This window comes from Coregonus lavaretus, assembly GCF_964263955.1.
Source record: "Coregonus lavaretus genome assembly, contig: HAP1_SCAFFOLD_4672, whole genome shotgun sequence".
Taxonomy (NCBI): domain Eukaryota; kingdom Metazoa; phylum Chordata; class Actinopteri; order Salmoniformes; family Salmonidae; genus Coregonus; species Coregonus lavaretus.
Window position 1 is genome coordinate 28,767 of NW_028163840.1, and position 9,480 is coordinate 38,246.

The 9,480-nt window shown below is 43.3% G+C and overlaps 2 pseudogenes across 2 annotated transcripts; both read left to right on the forward strand.

The window, feature by feature from the left end:
- Window positions 1-1,667: 1,667 nt before the first annotated feature.
- Window positions 1,668-4,045, forward strand: LOC311117722 (transcription factor-like 5 protein; annotated as a pseudogene). The gene has a single exon. The product of its transcript is annotated as a transcription factor-like 5 protein (transcript).
- Window positions 4,046-7,275: 3,230 nt separating this feature from the next.
- Window positions 7,276-9,480, forward strand: LOC311117720 (transcription factor-like 5 protein; annotated as a pseudogene). The gene has a single exon. The product of its transcript is annotated as a transcription factor-like 5 protein (transcript).

Sequence of the window (9,480 nt, forward strand, 5' to 3'; positions counted from 1 at the left end):
GTTGTGAATTGTTAGACACTACTGCACTGTTGGAGCTAGGGACACAAGCATTTCGCTACACCCGCAATAACATCTGCTAATTGGTGTTTGTGACCAATAACATTTGATTTGATTTGTGTGACTGCTTTCCAAAGTCCTTTCCCTTCTCTTCCCTTCCTCTGTCAGTGGCCATCTGCCATAAATATATATATATATATATATATATATATATATATATATATCAGTGGAGGCTCCTCAGAGGAGGAAGGGGAGGACCATCCTCCTTATTGAATTTCATAAAAAGTTAAATATTTAAACATTTAAAAAGTTAGCGTTTTTAGATACAATTATACTAAATATATTCACGTCACCAAATAATGATTTAAACACACTGTTTTGCAATGAAGTTCTACAGTAGCCTCAGCAGCACTCTGTAGGGTAGCACTATGTGTAGCTGGAGGACAGCTAGCTTCTGTCCTTGTCTGGGTACAATGACTTCAATACAAAACCCTCATCGTTCTCACCCCCTTCCATAGACTTACACAGTAATTATGACAACTTCCGAAGACTTACACAGTAATTATGACAACCTATCAGAGCTCTTGCTGCATGGACTGACATGTTGTCCACCCAATCAAAGGATCAGATAATTAATCTAGTACTGAAAGCATAAACTACAGCTAGCTAGCACTGCATTGCATAAAATGTGGTGAGTAGTTGACTCAAAGAGAGACAAGGAGTTTTGAACAAAACATTTCTTCCTAAATTAAGGAGAAGCAAGAGAGAGAGAGAGAGAGAGGAGAGAGAGAGAGAGGAGAGAGAGGAGAGAGAGAGAGAGAGAGAGAGAGAGAGGAGAGAGAGAGAGAGAGATGAGAGAGAGAGAGAGAGAGAGAGAGAGGAGAGAGAGAGAGAGAGAGAGAGAGAGAGAGAGAGAGAGAGAGAGGGAGAGAGAGGAGAGAGGAGAGAGAGAGAGAGAGAGAAAATAACTAGTTAGCTAACACTCGAGCTAGCAGGCAAGAGTTTTATTTGAGGTAGTTTGCTAGTTAACGTTAACTACCTGAAAAAAAAGTCATTGACTGAGATATTTATGATAGGACCTAACCTATTTAACCATCAAATTGATAATTAGTAACTTTTGTTATTTACGTTTTGCAGTCAGCCAAAAATACCATTTTCCAAATTGTTTGTCGAAATGGCCGTTGGTTAACATAAGTGGATTTCACTTCACGGCTGGTGTACGGGAGAATGAACTATGTTCTCTCAGGTCGTCACTAGTTAACACAGCCACAAAGTCATAAACCCTATTTCTACCTATTCTACCCTAACCTTAACCACACTGCTAACCTTATGACTAACCCTAAACCTTAAATTAAGACCAAAAATCAAATATTTGTTTAAATAAATTATACGATATAGCCAACTTTGTAGCTAGTGGAAACCGTTCTCTCGGGCCAAACTTTTATTTTATTTTATTTAACTAGGCAAGTCAGTTAAGAACAAATTCTTATTTACAATGACAGCCTACACCGGCCAAACCCGGGACGACGTTGGGCCAATTGTGCGCCGCCCTATGGGACTCCCAATCACGGCCAGTTGTGATACAGCCTGGAATCAAACCAAGGGTCTGTAGTGACGCCTCAATCACTGAGATGCAGTGCCTTAGACCGCTGCGCCCACTCGGGAGCCCATAGAGATAGTGGGGCAGCTAACCACCTCAGATTCTTTCTAGATGGCCACTGACAGTACCGTTCTCTGGTCTCTGTCAAAGTCAGTTGGTAAAATTCTGAACATGAGCCTGTTTTAAATCGACGATTTTGATAATGAAATTATAATTGAAGACTAATATATCCATCTATTCAGGATGTCAAAGTCTTTGGCTTGTAAAACCATTCATGTGTCACCTGCATTGGGGCAGTACAACCCCGATTCTGTGAAGGTGATCATGAGCCAAAACGGCTGTGTTCCAAATGATCAAAGCCAGATTTTGGCACTGAGCTCAACCTGATGGAGATGACAGAAGTGGAGTACACCCACCTTCAGCACATCATCCAGTCACACATGGAGGCACAGGCGGCTGGTCCAGAGGGATCTGGAGACATCAACGAAATTATAATGGTATTGGTCAGTGACGGGAACGTTATACCTGGAGAAAGGACCCCCACCACTTGCGGTGAAGTCCCCGGCTCTGTGTTGGCTAAAGTCAGGAGTGCAGTGGATGCGACCCAAGAACGCAGCTTGGAAGCATACAACAACGGTAGCACACAGCTATTGTCCAGGCCCAACCCACCCGCCCGAGTTCGCTTGGAGAAGAGGTTCAACTGCACCCCCTGTGACAATCCCCAGACAACAGGATGTGCAATCAGCAGCTCTTAGCAATTTTTTGACAATGCTTCATCACTCCAATGAGGCGCAAGAAGCAGCAATGCATCCACAACCGCAGAAGTGGGTGAGGTCAGATCGGGGCAACCCTATTGAGCTGTCATACCCATATGGAAGCATGTTCAACCCCATCGCTGGCGCCCGTCAAGGGTTTGGGATGGTTCCGCATATGCTTGAACCCAATAAGCATCAAGGGTTGATCATTCCAAAGAACTTCACATTCAGCTATCGGCCAGACAAGATGCCTGACAAAGTTCCATGCGTCAACAGCCCCAACCCAATAGAGGAGAAAGTTTGGGTGAAGGTGGAAGATGATGCTGTGGCGAAGCCTGCTAAACGTGGTAGGACCTGTGGACCCTGTGCTGTCAAGGCCTCGCATTGTCCCAAACTCAGTGGAGGGAAGAGCAGCTGGAGGAGCAGGCACCAGGAAGAGAGGAGGGCCACCAGTGGAAAGTAGCCAGCGCAGAGAGAGGCACAACAGCAAGGAGCGGGACCGCAGGAGGAGGATCCGCTTCTGCTGTGATGAGCTGAATGTGCTGGCGCCGTTCTGTAACCACGAGACGGAACAAAGCCACCACCCTGCAATGGACCACCGCCTTCCTCAAGTACGTCAGAGAGGTGTACAGGGACTCCATCAAACAGGAGTTCCAGGGCACGTTCTGTGGCAAGACTGGTCAGCGGCTCAAGCCCAGCAGTGCCTCAGGTCAGGTCATGGTCCGCCAGGAGACAACACAGCCAACAAGTGCCCCACAGGCATCGGAGCAGTAAATACACACCTACACCTATTTAATAATTATTCTATTTATTATTAATTTATTTCACCCTCAAGAGTAGCTGTGCTCCATCAGGTTTGGCATTGGAATGTTAGCTGTCACAAAAGCATCAGGTATTGCCAGAGAGACAGACACATCCATTTGATTGTTTTTTGAGGGGAGAAAAAAGATTTTGGTGTTCTGTTTATTTCTTTATTACAACACCTTGAAATATAATTTTTCCTCGAAGTGATTATTACCCCCCTTGACAGGGCATGTACTCCAACATGTACATTTCCGTCTTGATCTAGTTGGTCACAATTTTTTTATCAGAGATTTCATAAATGTTTATTTTGCTTAAAAGTGTTCAAGTTCGACTGATATTTGAAACGAGCTTCCCTTCCAAACCTCATGAATGACAATAATTAAAACAGGTGAAGGTTTTAAGTTTCAGACCATGGAAGTAACATTTCAACATGGTTTTGAGGGTCTTGATTGTACAATGCAAGTTTAACTGCACTCCATGGCTCCTATGGATCAGGTTAGTGTATATTGTGATTCTTTATGAGCCAACAAACCTTTTTATAAAAAAGAAGAGTACTTTACTGAAAGTCGTGCACAGGAGGCACTGTTTCTCTACGATAGAAGAGAATGTATGAAAATGTATGCACTCACTAACTGTAAGTCGCTCTGGATAAGAGCGTCTGCTAAATGACTAAAATGTAATGTAAATGTAAATTATTTTACAATTTCATAAGGACTGTTTTGAGATAAAGTCAAAAAACGGCTTAGACTTTTAAGAAATAGGCTATGTCTAAATACACTTACATGCACGGTAATTACTCCCTGTGGGCATATACAGTGGGGGGAAAAAGTATTTAGTCAGCCACCAATTGTGCAAGTTCTCCCACTTAAAAAGATGAGAGAGGCCTGTAATTTTCATCATAGGTACACGTCAACTATGACAGACAAAATGAGAAAAAAAAATCCAGAAAATCACATTGTAGGATTTTTAATGAATTTATTTGCAAATTATGGTGGAAAATAAGTATTTGGTCAATAACAAAAGTTTCTCAATACTTTGTTATATACCCTTTGTTGGCAATGACACAGGTCAAACGTTTGGTGACAACAGTTGGTGCGATTATTCGCAAATGGAAGAAACACAAAATAACTGTCAATCTCCCTTGGCCTGGGGCTCCATGCAAGATCTCACCTCGTGGAGTTGCAATGATCATGAGAACGGTGAGGAATCAGCCCAGAACTACACGGGAGGATCTTGTCAATGATCTCAAGGCAGCTGGGACCATAGTCACCAAGAAAACAATTGGTAACACAATACGCAGTGAATAACTGAAATCCTGCAGCGCCCGCTAGGTCCCCCTGCTCAAGAAAGCACATATACAGGCCCGTCTGAAGTTTGCCAATGAACATCTGAATGATTCAGAGGAGAACTGGGTAAAAGTGTTGTGGTCAGATGAGACCAAAATCGAGCTCTTTGGCATCAACTCAACTCGCCGTGTTTGGAGGAGGAGGAATGCTGCCTATGACCCCAAGAACACCATCCCCACCATCAAACATGGAGATGGAAACATTATGCTTTGGGGGTGTTTTTCTGCTAAGGGGACGGGACAACTTCACCGCATCAACGGGACGATGGGCTGGGCAATGTACCATCAAATCTTGGGTGAGAACCTCCTTCCTTCAGCCAGGGCGTTGAAAATGGGTCGTGGATGGGTATTCCAGCATGACAATGACCCAAAACACACGGCCAAGGCAACAAAGGAGTGGCTCAAGAAGAAGCACATTAAGGTCCTGGAGTGGCCTAGCCAGTCTCCACACCTTAATCCCATAGAAAATCTGTGGAGGGAGCTGAAGGTTCGAGTTGCCAAACGTCAGGCTCGAAACCTTAATGACTTGGAGAAGATCTGCAAAGAGGAGTGGGACAAAATCCCTCCTGAGATGTGTGCAAACCTGGTGGCCAACTACAAGAAACGTCTGACCTCTGTGATTGCCAACAAGGGTTTTGCCACCAAGTACTATGTCATGTTTTGCAGAGGGGTCAAATACTTAATTCCCTCATTAAAATGCAAATCAATTTATAACATTTTTGACATGCGTTTTTCTGGATTTTGTTGTTGTTATTCTGTCTCTCACTGTTCAAATAAACCTACCATTAAAATTATAGACTGATCATGTCTTTGTCATTGGGCAAACGTGCAAAATCAGCAGGGGATCAAATACTTTTTTCCCTCACTGTATACTGTATTATATTCTACTGTATTTAGTCAATGCACTCCGACATTACTCATTCTAATATTTAAATATATCTTAATTCCATTGTTTTACTTTTAGATAGGTGTATTGTTGTGAATTGTTAGACACTACTGCACTGTTGGAGCTAGGGACACAAGCATTTCGCTACACCCGCAATAACATCTGCTAAATTGGTGTTTGTGACCAATAACATTTGATTTGATTTGTGTGACTGCTTTCCAAAGTCCTTTCCCTTCTCTTCCCTTCCTCTGTCAGTGGCCATCTGCCATAAATATATATATATATATATATATCAGTGGAGGCTCCTCAGAGGAGGAAGGGGAGGACCATCCTCCTTATTGAATTTCATAAAAAGTTAAATATTTAAACATTTAAAAAGTTAGCGTTTTTAGATACAATTATACTAAATATATTCACGTCACCAAATAATTGATTAAAACACACTGTTTTGCAATGAAGTTCTACAGTAGCCTCAGCAGCACTCTGTAGGGTAGCACTATGGTGTAGCTGGAGGACAGCTAGCTTCTGTCCTTGTCTGGGTACAATGACTTCAATACAAAACCCTCATCGTTCTCACCCCCTTCCATAGACTTACACAGTAATTATGACAACTTCCGAAGACTTACACAGTAATTATGACAACCTATCAGAGCTCTTGCTGCATGGACTGACATGTTGTCCACCCAATCAAAGGATCAGATAATTAATCTAGTACTGAAAGCATAAACTACAGCTAGCTAGCACTGCATTGCATAAAATGTGGTGAGTAGTTGACTCAAAGAGAGACAAGGAGTTTTGAACAAAAACATTTCTTCCTAAATTAAGGAGAAGCAAGAGAGAGAGAGAGAGAGAGAGAGAGAGAGAGAGAGAGAGAGAGAGAGAGAGAGAGAGAGAGAGAGAGAGAGAGAGAGAGAGAGAGAGAGAGAGAGAGAGAGAGAGAGAGAGAGAGAGAGAGAGAGAGAGAGAGAGAGAGAGAGAGAGAGAGAGAGAGAGAGAGAGAGAGAGAGAGAGAAAATAACTAGTTAGCTAACACTCGAGCTAGCAGGCAAGAGTTTTATTTGAGGTAGTTTGCTAGTTAACGTTAACTACCTGAAAAAAAGTCATTGACTGAGATATTTATGATAGGACCTAACCTATTTAACCATCAAATTGATAATTAGTAACTTTTGTTATTTACGTTTTGCAGTCAGCCAAAACACATTTTCCAAATTGTTTGTCGAAATGGCCGTTGGTTAACATAAGTGGATTTCACTTCACGGGCTGGTGTACGGGAGAATTAACTATGTTCTCTCAGGTCGTCACTAGTTAACACAGCCACAAAGTCATAAACCCTATTTCTACCTATTCTACCCTAACCTTAACCACACTGCTAACCTTATGACTAACCCTAACCTTAAATTAAGACCAAAAATCAAATATTTGTTTAAATAAATTATACGATATAGCCAACTTTGTAGCTAGTGGAAACCGTTCTCTCGGGCCAAACTTTTATTTTATTTTATTTAACTAGGCAAGTCAGTTAAGAACAAATTCTTATTTACAATGACAGCCTACACCGGCCAAACCCGGACGACGTTGGGCCAATTGTGCGCCGCCCTATGGGACTCCCAATCACGGCCAGTTGTGATACAGCCTGGAATCAAACCAAGGGTCTGTAGTGACGCCTCAATCACTGAGATGCAGTGCCTTAGACCGCTGCGCCACTCGGGAGCCCATAGAGATAGTGGGGCAGCTAACCACCTCAGATTCTTTCTAGATGGCCACTGACAGTACCGTTCTCTGGTCTCTGTCAAAGTCAGTTGGTAAAATTCTGAACATGAGCCTGTTTTAAATCGACGATTTTGATAATGAAATTATAATTGAAGACTAATATATCCATCTATTCAGGATGTCAAAGTCTTTGTCTTGTAAAACCATTCATGTGTCACCTGCATTGGGGCAGTACAACCCCGATTCTGTGAAGGTGATCATGAGCCAAAACGGCTGTGTTCCAAATGATCAAAGCCAGATTTTGGCACTGAGCTCAACCTGATGGAGATGACAGAAGTGGAGTACACCCACCTTCAGCACATCATCCAGTCACACATGGAGGCACAGGCGGCTGGTCCAGAGGGATCTGGAGACATCAACGAAATTATAATGGTATTGGTCAGTGACGGGAACGTTATACCTGGAGAAAGGACCCCCACCACTTGCGGTGAAGTCCCCGGCTCTGTGTTGGCTAAAGTCAGGAGTGCAGTGGATGCGACCCAAGAACGCAGCTTGGAAGCATACAACAACGGTAGCACACAGCTATTGTCCAGGCCCAACCCACCCGCCCGAGTTCGCTTGGAGAAGAGGTTCAACTGCACCCCCTGTGACAATCCCCAGACAACAGGATGTGCAATCAGCAGCTCTTAGCAATTTTTTGACAATGCTTCATCACTCCAATGAGGCGCAAGAAGCAGCAATGCATCCACAACCGCAGAAGTGGGTGAGGTCAGATCGGGGCAACCCTATTGAGCTGTCATACCCATATGGAAGCATGTTCAACCCCATCGCTGGCGCCCGTCAAGGGTTTGGGATGGTTCCGCATATGCTTGAACCCAATAAGCATCAAGGGTTGATCATTCCAAAGAACTTCACATTCAGCTATCGGCCAGACAAGATGCCTGACAAAGTTCCATGCGTCAACAGCCCCAACCCAATAGAGGAGAAAGTTTGGGTGAAGGTGGAAGATGATGCTGTGGCGAAGCCTGCTAAACGTGGTAGGACCTGTGGACCCTGTGCTGTCAAGGCCTCGGCATTGTCCCAAACTCAGTGGAGGGAAGAGCAGCTGGAGGAGCAGGCACCAGGAAGAGAGGAGGGCCACCAGTGGAAAGTAGCCAGCGCAGAGAGAGGCACAACAGCAAGGAGCGGGACCGCAGGAGGAGGATCCGCTTCTGCTGTGATGAGCTGAATGTGCTGGCGCCGTTCTGTAACCACGAGACGGACAAAGCCACCACCCTGCAATGGACCACCGCCTTCCTCAAGTACGTCAGAGAGGTGTACAGGGACTCCATCAAACAGGAGTTCCAGGGCACGTTCTGTGGCAAGACTGGTCAGCGGCTCAAGCCCAGCAGTGCCTCAGGTCAGGTCATGGTCCGCCAGGAGACAACACAGCCAACAAGTGCCCCACAGGCATCGGAGCAGTAAATACACACCTACACCTATTTAATAATTATTCTATTTATTATTAATTTATTTCACCCTCAAGAGTAGCTGTGCTCCATCAGGTTTGGCATTGGAATGTTAGCTGTCACAAAAGCATCAGGTATTGCCAGAGAGACAGACACATCCATTTGATTGTTTTTTGAGGGGAGAAAAAAGATTTTGGTGTTCTGTTTATTTCTTTATTACAACACCTTGAAATATAATTTTTCCTCGAAGTGATTATTACCCCCCTTGACAGGGCATGTACTCCAACATGTACATTTCCGTCTTGATCTAGTTGGTCACAATTTTTTTATCAGAGATTTCATAAATGTTTATTTTGCTTAAAAGTGTTCAAGTTCGACTGATATTTGAAACGAGCTTCCCTTCCAAACCTCATGAATGACAATAATTAAAACAGGTGAAGGTTTTAAGTTTCAGACCATGGAAGTAACATTTCAACATGGTTTTGAGGGTCTTGATTGTACAATGCAAGTTTAACTGCACTCCATGGCTCCTATGGATCAGGTTAGTGTATATTGTGATTCTTTATGAGCCAACAAACCTTTTTATAAAAAAGAAGAGTACTTTACTGAAAGTCGTGCACAGGAGGCACTGTTTCTCTACGATAGAAGAGAATGTATGAAAATGTATGCACTCACTAACTGTAAGTCGCTCTGGATAAGAGCGTCTGCTAAATGACTAAAATGTAATGTAAATGTAAATTATTTTACAATTTCATAAGGACTGTTTTGAGATAAAGTCAAAAAACGGCTTAGACTTTTAAGAAATAGGCTATGTCTAAATACACTTACATGCACGGTAATTACTCCCTGTGGGCATATACAGTGGGGGGAAAAAGTATTTAGTCAGCCACCAATTGTGCAAGTTCTCCCACTTAAAAAGATGAGAGAGGCCTGTA